Below are 14,162 nucleotides of genomic sequence, written 5' to 3' on the forward strand. Positions count from 1 at the left end.
GCCTAATAAGGGACATTTACTCTGTCAAGGCATTGTGTAAAGAGTTTTACCCTCAGTTTCTCACTTAATCCTCACTACAGGAATATTGTAAAAAGTAGCTGAAATAATACATGTTTAAGGCATTTAGCACAGGACTTGGCTCATAGTAAGTGTAGAACCAAAGTGATTATACTCTAGGCTCAGAGAAAGCAGTGTGTCTTGTCCACCATTGTGTATGATAGTACAATAACTTTCCATAAAGATACTGTGTTTATTGGGGGACTCTTACATTTAATAGTAACAATAAGCCTACTTCTCTTTCTACCACCCCTTACCTCTTTCCTTTAATTAAATAAACCATCTCATTGGTAGATGTGTAATACTTAGTTTAAGTGCTTGAGTAATAAATAGTTCACTTTGAGGTAGCCTTTAGGTAAAAAAAAAAAAAAAAGTCACCTGGCTTCTTTGTTTTAAACAAGGATTACAAATTATGACACTAAGCTTAGACATGGTTAATCATGGATGGACCTACATATATAAATTCATAAGTAACATTTAAGTTAGAAAGTAACTATAAATCTCATCTATCAAGCATCCTGATGATTGGTCAATGCTGCAGCTGTAAACTGCACATCCATAACAGTTTTAGCATAGACAACACAGGCTTTGAGTTATTTGAAAGTACCTGTGGTTGGCTAATATGGTTACTTTCAAATAACTCATTCTGTTCTATTCTTACTCTATCTACATATCAGAATACAAGTAATGTTGTGGAGAAATAAGTAAGGAATAACTTTATAGTAATGCATGAATATGTATTATTATAAAAATTGGAACAGATGACTAAACCTCCTTGGAATACCTTTCATCCATGTGTCATTCTACTCAGCTGCCTCTCCAGAATAATTAGTGTGTGTATACTTTCAAAATATTTCCTATACAGTCATATAAAAATATCTGTTTAAAATACATCTATTTTCAGCATCATAGGAAGGGACAAAACATTTTTTAAAAGCTTTTTAATGTAATACATCTTTTGTGTATCTTTAGTTTTACACAAAAGGTATTATACATGGAATCTGCATCTTGATTTTTTTTCAATCAATAATATCTTATAGGTCCATATAATTATTTGGATATCATATTCCACTAAATAATAATAACAACAACAAAAAAGCTGCATGGTGTTCCTTAGTGTGGCTATGCAATAGTGTACTTATTTATTCCTCCTAGATGGCCATTGAGGTTGTTTTTAGAAACACACACTGGGATGACCATTCTTATTTACGCCACTTTAAACACATGTGTGTTTTTTCTAGATTAGATGCTTTAATTCATGTAGCTGGATAGATGATGAGAGGGAGGAAGGGGTGGATGGGTGGATGGATAGATGGATAGAAAGCTAGAACTCTGGTACCTTATTAGTAGTAGCAAATATCCATGTACACTTTGTCTAACTTGTGGACTAATTATCATACTCCTAGTGCTATTGTGCACATGCCGCACGCGCATGTGCGCGTGCACACACATACACCCCTCTCCCTTAGCAGCTGGCCAGTAGTCCTCTATGGGACTATGGGAAAAAGTCAGCTGAGGGCCATGACATTAGAAAGAAAATGAGCAGAATTATATAAGATGAACAGGAAAAAACCATGGGATCAAGTAAGGGATTGAAACTGCATGGGGATCAGTTGGGTGATACTTTTTTTTTGTTGTTTTTTGAGACAGTTTCGCTCTTGTCACCCAGGCTGGAGTGCAATGGTGCAATCTCGGCTCACTGCAACCTCTGCCTCCCGAGTTCAAGTGATTCTCCTGCCTCACCCACCCAAATAGCTGGGATTACAGGCGCCTGCCACCACACCCAGCTAATTTTTGTGTTTTTAGTAGAGATAGGGTTTCACCATGTTAGTCAGGCTGGTCTTGAACTCCTGACCTCAGGTGATTAGCCCGCCTCGGCCTCCCAAAGTGCTGGGATTACTGGCGTGAGCCACTGCGCCCAGCCAGTGATACTTCTTATAACTTTCTCTGAATATTAAGGTGCCATTTTAAATTAATATTTAACCAAATTATTAAAATTTCTACACATCATTGAGTTAATTGGTTTGTTATAAATGTTTATGGTTGATGTAAGATGAAAATTGGTTCCTTCGGGTGCTTTTATTTTCTCCTCTTTCCCTTTTACGCATAAATAGGAACTTATTATCATACTTAGCTCCTGTTTTCTTTTATAGATGATATTTATGCACAGGATAGATTATCCAAAAATTAGAGTGAAAGAGGGCAGTGAACGATAATGTATTGCAAAACAATAATGAGATATGAATTATAAAATACACAAAAGGTAGTCAGTTATATAATATGTTTTGATGAAGTATAACCATTCCGTCTTAGATTTATTGCACTTTTCTTGATCCTTAGAAAATGTAGTACCTACCACAAAACCACAATACATAAATTGCCAAGTGTGGCCGACTTGCACATTCCTTTTAGAAGAACTTATAACTGGTAAGCCTGTTAACCATCAGAAATTGTCAGCATTCATGGCCTTAAGGCAGTGCATTAAATGAGAAAATGGGAAATTTTCTCTTTAAGAGGAAGTAGTGTGGATTATTATGCTACTTTATTTATTAATGTTTATTGTTATTCTTTAGAAAGTAAATTATTAAGGCTTATAAAATTATAAAATCTAGTTTTTAGTAACATAATCATTTGCTCCCTTTAAGTTTTAAATCACTCTAAATCTGAACATAATAGCTAACTTAAAATAAGTAGCATTTGGATTATATTATTTTTGCAGATAACTGATTATCTGTGTGAAATGATTTAGTATTATAACTGTTTTGTGATAAAGTTTATGGTAAAGATTAATTATAGTTATCTCATTTTTATCTTAAATGGAGATTAAGTAAAGTTTGCTTTGCCTTGATAGAATTGTAACATCATGCTCCAAGAAATATAATTCCAATAATTTACTACAAAAAGTAAGTTTAAAAACTTTGTTAAATTAACATTTATAAATTCTTTTAAAGTTAATTAAATCTGAAGTGCATCAAGTATTACCTAACTGGTATATGATATGATACTTGTATAATATGTCAATAATGTAAAAGGTATTTAAATAGTATATGTACTTAGGTAATATGATTCTTATTTTATGTTTAATTTTGAAATGTTCTTTGAAGTCAAAAGGTTTTAAAATTTGCTTTAATTCAAAAATATTATAGCATCATCCAGCTATTCTGACTGCATTATCAACACTTCTTTCTGTGGTAAAGATATTATTTAAGAGTAATTCATGGCAGTGTGGTAATGTCAGCCAATTCACAGAAGAGAGAAATTGTAATTAATAAGAAGCTGGGCCAGGCACAGTGGCTCACACTTGTAATCCCAGCACTTTGGGAGGCCAAGGTGGGAGGATCACTTGAGTCCAGGAGTTCTAGACCAGCCTTGGCAATACAGGGAGCTCCTACCAAAAAAATATAATAATTAACCAGTTGTGATGGTGCGCACAGTAGTCCCTGCTACTCAGGAAGCTAAGGAGGGAAGATCCTTTGAACCCAGGAGGTTGAGGCTGCAGTGATTCATGATTGTGTCATTGCATTCCAGCCTGGGTGACAGAACAAGATCCTGTCTCAGAAAGAGAGAGAAGGAAAGAGAAAGATAAAGAAGGAAAGAAAGAAAAAGAAACTGTTAGCATCATTTTGACAACTAAATAGATAGACTGAAACATTCTGCCATCCCATTTGGCATCCTGGAGAGGTTAATGTTAATAGTTGTTGAGCCAGAGGCATGTTCCTAAATATCACCATGCTATGCAAAGTCACGCAAAAAAACACACAGGGCTTATGGGGAAAAATGGAATTATGGGTATAACACTTGGAAACGTCACCTGTGAACATTAAAAAAAAGATAAGGCCGGACGAGGAGGCTCATGCTTGTAATCCCAGCACTTTGGGAGGACGAGGCGGGTGGATCACCTGAGGTCAGGAGTTTGAGACCAGCCTAGCCTACATGATGAAACCCTGTCTCTACTAAAACTACAAAATAATTAGCCGGGTGTGGTGGCAGGCACCTATAATCCCAGCTACTCGGGAGGCTGAGGCAGGAGAATTGCTTCAATCCGGGAGGTGGAGGTTGCAGTGAGCCGAGATCACGCCATTGCGCTCCAGCCTGGGCAACAAGAGCAAAACTCCATCTCAAAAAAAAAAAAAAAAAACTTACAGATAACAATTTTATTCATGTTAAATAAATTAAGAAATAAATACATTAAGAAATATGTAAAATAAATTAAGAAATATGTAAATACTACAATGAATATTATACTTTTCCCTGAATAAGACCTAAAGTGTGCTTATGGAAGGGAACACAAGAAGAGTTGCAGGTTGTGAGTTATTGTAAAGTAGTTGTGGCTGGGCGCCGTGTCTCACGCCTGTAATCCCAGTGCTTTGGGAGGCAGAGGTGGGTGGATCACGAGGCCAGGAGATTGAGATGATCCTGGCTAACACAGTGAAACCCCATCTCTACTAAAAATACAAAAACTTAGCCAGGCATGGTGGCATGCACCTGTAATCCTAGCTACTCGGGAGGCTGAGGCAGGAGAATTGTTTGAACCCAGGAAGCGGAGGTTGCAATGAGCCAAGATCGCACCACTGCACTCTAGTCTAGGTGACAGAGCGACACTGCATCTCAAAAAACAAAAAAAAAAAAGTAAGAAAGAGTTTTTTGAAATCAGTAATGTGGCTGGGTGTGATTAATAACATGCAGATCTGTTAAGCTGAGATAGCTGGTAAATGTTTCAGATGTTTTCATGTTTACTTTTTGTATATTCATATGAATACACAATGAATATATGAATATACGTTTTGTATATTCGTATATTCGTTTTAGCTCAATATGGCTTTTTGTGTTCACCTAGTGTTTCTTACAAATGAAATTACAGCAAAATTCACTTAATGTTCAAATTGTTCTTTCATATCAATCATGATGGAACATATTTACATTTTCAAAACAGATATAGCAGCACTGACTTATAGGTGAGGTTAAGGAAAACGCTTGAGTTTGCGGGGATAGATAAACACTTTTTACAGTAGTCTAAAAGCTATATGTATTCTGATGTTTATTTAGAGACTTATTGCAACAAATATTTACTGAGCATCCACTTGACATATACTAAGTAGTTAGGATACACCAGTGAAAAATAGTCTCTCTGCTTGGGAACTAACATTCATTCATTCATTCATTCATTCATTCATTCATTCATGCAGAGATGGAGTCTCACTCTGTTGCCCAGGCAAGAGGGCAGTGGCGCGATCTCAGCTCACTGCAACCTCCGCCTCCTGGTTTCAAGCAACTCTCTTGCCTCAGCCTCCCAAGTAGCTGGGATTACAGGCGCCTGCCACCATGCCTGGCTACTTCTTGTATGTTTAGTTGACGCAGGGTTTCAACATGTTGACTAGGCTGGTCTCAAACCCCTGACCTCAGATAATCCACCCGCCTCGGCCTCCCAAAGTGCTAGGATTACAGGCATGAGCCACCGCGCCCGGCTGGGGACTAATATTTCTCATGTAAAGAATTTTCTTTGTGACCAGGGCTTGGTTTTAAGAGGTAAATTGGATTGACTGGGAGAAGAGGAAGTCTAACAAGGAGACGACTGGGCACCAAGGCATTTTTCAGATCTCTTGAATTATACTTTTACAAGATAACTTCCTAGAATTCTGTCCAATTCAGGATTTTATGATTTACAGAAAAAATTATTGCCTCTAATGGTTACTTTAGAAACCGGAATTTGCTTTTAGCGTATGTTGAAATGGAAAAATCTCCTTACATTCTTGTACACAAGCTAAGGAAGAATCCTAATGTGGTTGAGAAGTGAATTTTATGTATTTCTTCCTACTACTGTTTGATATTCGGCATGAACCATATTTTATGTCTTTTTTTTTTTTTTTGTAAGATCTCAGTCACCCAGGCTGGAGTGCAGTGGCGCAATCATAGTTCGCTGCATCCTTGAACTCCTGGGCTCAATGGATCCTCCTTCCTTAGCCTCCCGAGTAGCTGGGACTACAGGCGTGTGCCACCGTGCCCAGCTTACTTTGTTAACGTAATTAGATTTGTTCCAACAAAACTCATAATTATATAAGAATGGGGTAAAGATAAAATGATGTATATATAGTTGGACATATGTTAAAACCTTAGCATTAGCATATCTCAAGGTCTTCTTGGATAAAGACCACTATACCTTGAAACCTTCATTCATCTTCTCATCTTCTCCTGTAACTACTCCCCATCCTGAGTACCTTCTTCATAATCCCCTTCTTTCCTCTTTGTCCCTCCTGCAAGACAGGTAACACGATCCCCAGAATCTGCCTTACTTGTCTTCTTTTATACTTTAAGTTCCTATGCTTCAATACTTTCCTACTTCCTCCTCAGCCCAGCGAGATCCCTTTAAACACCTATTATAACACAGTTTATGCCACTTATCTAGTACTTTGCACAATGTAATACTGTTGAGTTTGTCATGTAGCTTTGTCAGATTTCCCCAACTGCAAGTTTTTTGTCCCATATACATTGAAAAGGAAAGCCCTAAAGACTCAATCCATACCTACAATATTCTGCAACCAGGGTAATGTGCAGCCCTGTAAGGTTTTGTTCCTTTGTACTTTGTGGAAGTCCATGATATTTAGAATAAATAATTACTACTACTACCAGTTTGTACTTTTTGCTCTAGGCAGGACAGATATAATGCAGTTGGGTTTAATTATGTTGTCACTATCCTTGAAGCTCTTCGAGTTGTTTTCTCCATTTTACAAAGAATGAAATGATAGTATTGATATTTTATTTACATGTGTACTTACTATGTGCTCTTTTTTATTATCTTACATGGATTACTTATTTAATTCTCATAACAATCCTATGAAGTAGCTACTCTGTCATCACCATTTTATAGATGAGGAAACTGAGGCACAGAGAAATTAAATGATTTGCCCAAGAAGTTACTGCAAGTAAGTGGCATATTAAACTTCATAAATGAACCCATGGAATCCTAGAATTTACACTTAACCAGCTGTCACTATGTATCAAATACTGTTTTATATACATTATATCATAATTGTCTCATCTAGTTAGATAAGACAGTGTACACTTATGAAACTGAGGTCGAAATATTTAGCAACATTAGGTTATCTCTGTTTTAAACTATTAACATGTTCTTTCACCAGAAAATTTTAGAAGCATGCATGGCTAAGATAGAATACTGTTTCTTTTAATCTTACTCTTAGGAAACTCTACTCTTCAGGAAAGTTTATGCCTGTCTCAGAGTGACATTTTATTTATTCATTGATTCCTTTTCTTTGTTAAGATTTTAATAGTAAAGGCCAATACTTTGTCAAGTTTAAATTATGTAAATTGAGTAGTTTATGTGAGATACATTACTAGTTATTCCTTTTATTTTTAAAAGTTAGATCTCTGGGAATTTAGCTTTGCTCCACCATTTACTTTGTATGGCACCTTCTTGATAGTAAAAGATTTTTCATAAATTTACCTGCCCAAAAACAGCTTTTATTTTATAATAAGCTTCATTTTTAGCTGACCTATGGTGATCCACATGTGTTTATTGTACAACTACATTTTCCTACACTCCTAAATATATAGTAGCTGCAGAACCTGTTTGTGTATACTTAATAGAGGTAATTTTTTCTTCCCCTAGTTACTTCTTTCCCATTGAATCAAGTTACGTAAAAGTTTCTAACCATTCCTGTTATAGGCTTGTTGGTAATTGACTTCATTTTAGTAAATCTTTTTATTTCATTGCCTTTCACCTAGTTTTTTAAACTCATGAAATTCCACAACCCTTTCCATCTCTATTTTCCTTCCTTAAATCAATACTTTACTATGAGCACCTGTTATATGTGATCCTTTGACCATAGTCATCTTGGTTTTTGATTAGTCCCTTCCCTGCCTTTCATTTACTGTGTTATCAACTAGAAGTCTTGTAGGAACTGGAGTAAACTTTACTTGAAGAAACATTCAGATGAGCAGTTGTCATGAGAGGGCTCATCACAGTGGATTCAGAGATGAATCAGTGAACATACTTGGACTTTATACTTAGGGACTTTGATTCAGTAGGTCCAGGATGAAGCCCAGTGATTTTGTTTCAGGTGGTCCACAGACCAAACTAAAAAATGCTGGTCTAGGAAACACACCCTTTTCTTGATGAGGAGAGAGTTGTCATTTTTGTACCATGTCTTAAATCTTAAGGAGCTTTTAAGGTTTTGGCTCCTGCTTACACACTCAACTTTGTTTGCTCTAAGATTTACCTGTTTTGAACATCATCAGCCTTGTAAAGTGGAATTATTGATTCCATGGTTCTCTACCTTGACTTCCTATCACAGTTACTGGTGGAGTATCTTATTTTTACTTTGAGTAACAGAGATGCATGTGTAGACCCTACGTCCAGAAATTCTAATACTCATTGTTAGGTTTGAGTTACCTCCCCAACTTTGGACTGTGCGTTTCAAAGCTCTGTAGGTGCTGCTGCTGCTGGGTTGTTGCTGCTGCTGCTGATGCTTTCTCCGCCTTACTCCTTCCCCTTACTTCCCTCTTTTACTAGGTAACACAGGAATATAATACATAATTCAACAAGCACAAAAAAGTGTACAGTGAAGAGAAAGTCTCTTAAGCCTTCCTGCCCAGCCTCTATTCTCCCAGATTCCCTCTTATTCCTCAGATAATCATTGTTACCAGTTTCTTCCCCAAGTGATTTAGATGTGCATCCAGAATGGAGAAACACTTAACTTAGTGCTAGCAAGCAGGATATTACATAGGCATTAGGAAAAAATTAAGTGGGGAACGACCCCTTTAAGTCTTTATAAAATAATCTGGCCGGGCGCGGTGGCTCAAGCCTGTAATCCTAGCACTTTTGGAGGCCGAGACAGGCGGATCACGAAGTCAGGAGATCGAGACCAGCCTGGCTAACACGGTGAAACCCCGTCTCTACTAAAAAAATACAAAAAACTAGCCGGGCGAGGTGGCAGGCACCTGTAGTCCCAGCTACTCAGGAGGCTGAGGCAGGAGAATGACGTAGACACGGGAGGCGGAGCTTGCAGTGAGCTGAGATCCGGCCACTGCACTCCAGCCTGGGCGACGGAGCGAGACTCCGTCTCAAAAAAAAAAAAAAAAAACTAAAGGTTGACCTTCATATTGTTGCCTTGACATTGTGAATATAAAGTCATGTTCTGAGGAAATAATTTAAATATGGAAATTATCCATGTACAAAAAACTTTTTGCATAGCTTTCTAGAGAAAAATTGGAAATAACCTAATTATTTGTTTACAAGACTGGCTAAATAGTAATATATTGACCTGATGGACTGTTATGCAGTCATTTAAAACAATGCTTATTTTCTAACTTTTCTTCAGGTGTATATTTTATTTCTCTATATATAGAGAGAGATTAAGTATATATATTTATATATTTGTGTATGTATACATATGTAAAGAGACATACATACATGTATATATTTTTTAACGCCAAAATTTTAACCCATTGAAACTTTGGAGTTCAAATTACATTTATGCATAAAAGTTAAATCCTGCTTCTCCATTTGCTTGCTTCTCAGTGTTGACAGATGTCTAGATAAAATTTAAATTTCTCTACAGTGTCCTTTACTGGATATTGGTTTCTTTATAACATTCATCAAAACCTCAATTGTGTGCATCTAATTGGTCCCAGCTTCTGCTATCCAAAATGCAATCATGCCCTTTGAACACAAACACCTGCTTACCTTAATTAGTGTATCTGTATGCCGTCTTATGTTACCACATCAGTTTGTTTATTTGATCCTGAAATCGAAAGAGAAGTAGGTAAACAAGCACTCTGTAGAGCCTCATTTTGGATTGTGCAAATCTCAAAACTTTTGATTAAATAAGTACTTAATATGTTAGAAAGGTAGATCGTGTCACAAAATCATGTCATAAAATGTAATCTCCATTTTAGAACTTCAGGTAATCTCGGACTACATAACACTTTGAAGCATCTTCATTTTCCCAAGTCTAAATTGTAAGATGAAATATAAAACACATTATTTTCACTTTCTATTGAATATTTTTTATTACAGAAACAATATATTAAATAAAATAGGTTTTTCTAATTTAAATTATTTATGTGTTTTTTTATTAGAGAAGATGTATAACGAAGAGTAAATCTCCCTTAATTGTGTTCCCTAAAGGCAGCCAGTGTTACCAGTTCTTGTGTATCCTTCCAAAGATGTTCTGTGCACGTAAAAGTGTGTGTGTTCTTGTATGTAAGAGAATGCAGAACACTGTTCTGCACTTAGTGGTGGTAGTTTTTAACTGAGTATTGTATCTTGGGGATTATTCCATATTAGCACCTCATTCTTTTTAATGGCTGTATAGTACATTATACTCTTGTGAATGACCATAGTTTACACATCGCTATTAACAGATACTTAAGTAATTTTTAGTTGTTTATCATTACAAACATGCTTTGGTAAATATAGTTTTCTGTGTGACTGTATCTGCAAACAGGTTCATAAAAGTAGAATTGTGAAGTGAAAAGATAAATGCAGTTTTAATTCTGATAGAGATTGCCAAATTGACAGCTATAGAGACTGCACTCTGAGGTGAAGATTCCCCTCACCAAGTGATGTATTAACAGACATTTGGATGTTAATTAAAGATGATTATTTTTTAATAAATCAAAGCTCCCATGATCCGCCACCCCATACTTTTTTGTTTTGTCTCCAATTTAAAATTTTCCCCAGTGAAAATGTTTTACATGATAATGTCTTGCTATTTTTACCAAATATTACATGACTATTTCCTTGCCTTTTCTGAGGTTTTAATAAGTTTTAATGTCTGCATAATAGTCAAGTATTAATAAATTACAGTTCAAAAAGCTGCTTTCCAAAAGTTAAGCTGTTTGGTTCTTTTTTGGTTTTTACTGTTAGAAAACTATTTTAAACTTAGGCCAGGCATGGTGGCTAACACCTGTAATCCCAACACTTTGGGAGGCCGAGGTGGGTGGATCACCTGAGGTCAGGAGTTTGAGACCAGCCTGGCCAACGTGGAGAAACCCCCGTCTCTACTAAAATTGCAAAAATTAGCCAGGTGTGGTGACAGAGACACGTAAACCCAGCTTCACAGGAGGCTCAGGCAGGAGAATCGCTTGAACCCAGGAGGTGGAGGTTGCAATGAGTCGAGATCACACCATTGCACTCCATCCTGGGTGACGAGCGAAACTCTATCTCAAAAAAAAAAAAACTATGTTAAACTTATGTTGAATTACTTCCTTAGCATAAATTCCTAAGAGAGAAGGGTACTGCTGTCTTTTGATTACCTTACTTACATGACACTGTTTACCTGTGTGCTTCCTACCTCAAGATGTTTATAGGTAAATAGGATCATGCCCAACTAAATTTGGGAAATATTGCGTCTGTTGCGGCTACCCAAAGATTCACAGTGGAGGTTAAAATCCAGAAATAAAGAAACTTCCTTAACTTTAAGTAACAGCATTTTCAAACATATTGCCAAAAAAAAAAAAATTATTTTTCCATGTAACACTTAACAAAAGCCATTGAAAGGCTCTTTGAGAAGTGATAAATGACAAAGTGATATATTGGGTTTTCAAATAGATTTCATAAAATTTGAATTACTGAATCTGTTCTGATACCTCCTAATTTAATCATATTTCCTAATGTCCTAGAGAATTCCAAATGCTTATTTCCTTCTAACTAGTGGTAATGGTAGTTCTACTTTAGCACATGGAAATGTAGGAAACTGCCATTCAACAGGTATTTGTAGAAAACTTAGTATGGCCTTATTAAAGGCAAGATTTCACAGTGCTTCTGTGACTAAAATTGGGGGTTAACTGAAAGTGAGACTCAGCTTCATTTTATACACATAGATGTGGATTGTCAAAATAAGCAACCATTAAACAAGGTTACAGAAATAAGATGATAATCTTAGTTTATTCAGGCTGCTGTAACAAAATACCATAAGCTAGGTAGCTTATAAACAACAGAAGTTTATTTCGTATAGTTCTAGATTCCAGGAAGTCCAAGATCAAGGCACCAGCAGATTGAATGTCTGGTGAGTTCCCACTCCCTGGTTCATAGGTGGCACCTTTTAGCTATGTCCTCGCATGGCAGAAGGGGCAACTGAACTCCCTCAGGCCTCTTTTATAAGGCTACTAATCCCATTCATGTAGGTTCCTTCAAACCTGATCACCTCCCAATACTGTCATCTTGGGGGATAGGATGTCACATATGAATTTTGAGGGGACATGACCATTCAGACCATAGCAGGCGAGGATGGATCTAAAGCAAAAAAATTTTTCCAAACTTCATCTGTAGATCTTGACATCAGATGTTGAGTATTCACTCTTGTAGTGTAGAATTTAGGAGTTTTTGTTTGGTTTGAAATGAATTCCAGCATTAAAACAAAATCTCTTATATGATTAATTTGCTACAGACAGACTTTTACCTTTCCATAGAATTTTTTTTACAGTAAATTATAAAAATGCACCTGTCAGTTCAAAAGAGCATACATTACTTTTTACAGATACCTTGACTATTCAAATTATTTCATTCACCAGTATTATGACATTTGTAACAGTCTAGTGGCTGAAAACTGAAATAATCGTGTCTTTATTATTTACTTTTAATTCATTTTTACTTTTTAAAAGTAGTGTGTTTTCAGTGTAAAACATTTTAGCCGCATGCAGTGGCTCACGCCTGTAATCCCAGCACGTTGGGAGGCCAAGGTGGGTGGATCACAAGGTCAGGAGTTCGAGAGCAGCCTGGCCAATATGGTGAAGGCCCATCTCTACTAAAAATACAAAAACTAACTGGGCGTGGTGGCACGCACCTGTAGTCCCAGCTCCTTGGGAGGCTGAGCCTGGAGAATCGCTTGAACCCAGGAGGTAGAGGTTGCAGTAAGCCGAGATTGTGCCACTGCACTCCAGCCTGGGCAATAGAGGGAGACTCCATCTCAAGAAAAAAATAAATAAAAGAAACACATTTTAGCCTTGATGGGTATAAAGTAATAGTAGAGACTCTTTATCAATATGTAAATGGGTTACATTATATGTTGTTTAGTCATATACTTCTGCCCCCTTGAACGGTGTTAATGAACATCTGCCCATGTCAGTACATTTAGATGAACTTAATACTTTACAACATTTAGCTTGTTTCTGTATTTATCATGTTATAAATTATACTCTAATAAACATCTTTTCATATATATCTTTTTTTTTTCTTTTTTTTTTGAGACAGAGTCGTGCTCTGTCACCCAGGCTGGAGTGCAGTGGTGCGATCTTGGCTCACTGCAACCTCCGTCTCCCGGGTTCAAGTGATTCTCCTATCTCAGCCTCCCAAGTAGCTAGGATTACAGGCATCCACCCCCAAGCCCGGCTAATTTTTTGTATTTTTAGTAGAGACGAGGTTTCACCATGTTGGCCAGGCTGGTTTCGAACTCCTGACCTGAAGTGATCCACCTGCCTTAGCCTCCCAAAGTGCTAGGATTACAGGCGTGAGCCACGACGCCCGGCCTTTTCGTATATATATCTTTACATGATTGTCTGTTTTCTCAAGTTCCTAGAAGTGAAATTGCTGGATCATAGGGTCTGCAAATTAAATTAGATCTGCAGTTATGTTCTCTCAGAAATGTGTATATATAAGTTGAGTATCCCTTTTTAGAAATGCTTGGGACCAAAAGTGTTTTGGATTTTGGATTTTTTCAGATTTGGGGATATTCTGTATATATATAGTATCTTCAGGATGGGACCCAAGTCTAAACACGATACTGATTTATATTTCATGTCCACCTTATACGCATAGCCTGAAGGTAATTCTATACAATATTTTAAGTTATTCTGTACATGAAGCAAAGTTTATCTTAAGTACTTATGTGAAATTTTCGACTCATGGCATCCTGTTGGACTCAGAAAGTTTCCGGTTTTGGAGTATTTCATATCTTCAGATTAGGGATGCTCAACTTGTATTATTCTGTCTTCTGGCATCGACTATGACTAATTAGAAGCTCATCAATCTAGTTATTCCTTTGTAGATTATGGCTCTTTTCTCTGATTGTTTTAAAGATAAAATCTTTGTCTTTGGTACTGTGCAGTTTCACTACAATATATCTAGGTGCAAATTTCTTTTTATTTTT

At 36.6% G+C, this 14,162-nt stretch overlaps 1 protein-coding gene across 12 annotated transcripts in view; it reads left to right on the top strand.

The window, feature by feature from the left end:
• The window catches only part of TAB2 (TGF-beta activated kinase 1 (MAP3K7) binding protein 2), a 91,247-nt gene that overhangs the window by 25,100 nt on the left and 51,985 nt on the right, over positions 1 to 14,162 (top strand). For 2 of the 12 annotated variants that reach the window (XM_077998414.1, XM_077998407.1), the window contains exon 3: positions 6,898 to 6,977. The gene's annotated coding sequence lies outside the window, so the exon portion shown is untranslated. 12 annotated transcript variants of the gene reach the window in all.

This window comes from Macaca mulatta, chromosome 4, assembly GCF_049350105.2.
Source record: "Macaca mulatta isolate MMU2019108-1 chromosome 4, T2T-MMU8v2.0, whole genome shotgun sequence".
Taxonomy (NCBI): domain Eukaryota; kingdom Metazoa; phylum Chordata; class Mammalia; order Primates; family Cercopithecidae; genus Macaca; species Macaca mulatta.